The sequence below is a fragment of the Condylura cristata genome, unplaced genomic scaffold (assembly GCF_000260355.1).
Source record: "Condylura cristata isolate star-nosed mole 26May11 unplaced genomic scaffold, ConCri1.0 scaffold00051, whole genome shotgun sequence".
Taxonomy (NCBI): Eukaryota; Metazoa; Chordata; class Mammalia; order Eulipotyphla; family Talpidae; genus Condylura; species Condylura cristata.
Genome location: NW_004567152.1, coordinates 290,056 through 290,506, shown reverse-complemented (window position 1 = coordinate 290,506; position 451 = coordinate 290,056). Strand labels below are relative to the sequence as shown.

Sequence of the window (451 nt, the reverse complement as noted above, 5' to 3'; positions counted from 1 at the left end):
ACAATGAGATACCACCTTACACCAGTGAGAATGGCACATCTTCAAACAACTAGCAACAACAAATGCTGGCGAGGATTTGGAGAAAAAGGCACTCTCCTGCACTGCTGGTGGGAATGCAAACCAGTACAGTCACTATGGAAAACTGTTTGGAGGTTTTTCAAACTGCTTAACATGGAGCTTCCCTATGACCCAGAAATCCTACTTCTAGGTATCTATCCAAAAGACACAAAAACACTGATTGAAAAAGATATCTGCACCCCGATGTTTATTGCTGCTTTATTTACAATTGGAAAAACATGGAAGCAGCCCAAATGCCCCAAAGTAGATAACTGTATTAAAAAGATGTGGTACATATATACAATGGAATATTACTCCGCAATCAAAAAAAAAAGAAACACATGTCTTTCGCAGCAACTTGGATGGAGCTGGAAAAGATTATGCTTAGTGAGAT

The 451-nt window shown here is 39.2% G+C and overlaps 1 protein-coding gene across 1 annotated transcript in view; it reads right to left on the bottom strand.

Annotated features, from left to right (window-relative positions):
- SNAP29 (synaptosomal-associated protein, 29kDa) overlaps window positions 1-451 on the bottom strand; it is a 39,719-nt gene that overhangs the window by 27,937 nt on the left and 11,331 nt on the right. The gene's annotated exons all lie outside the window — the stretch shown is intronic.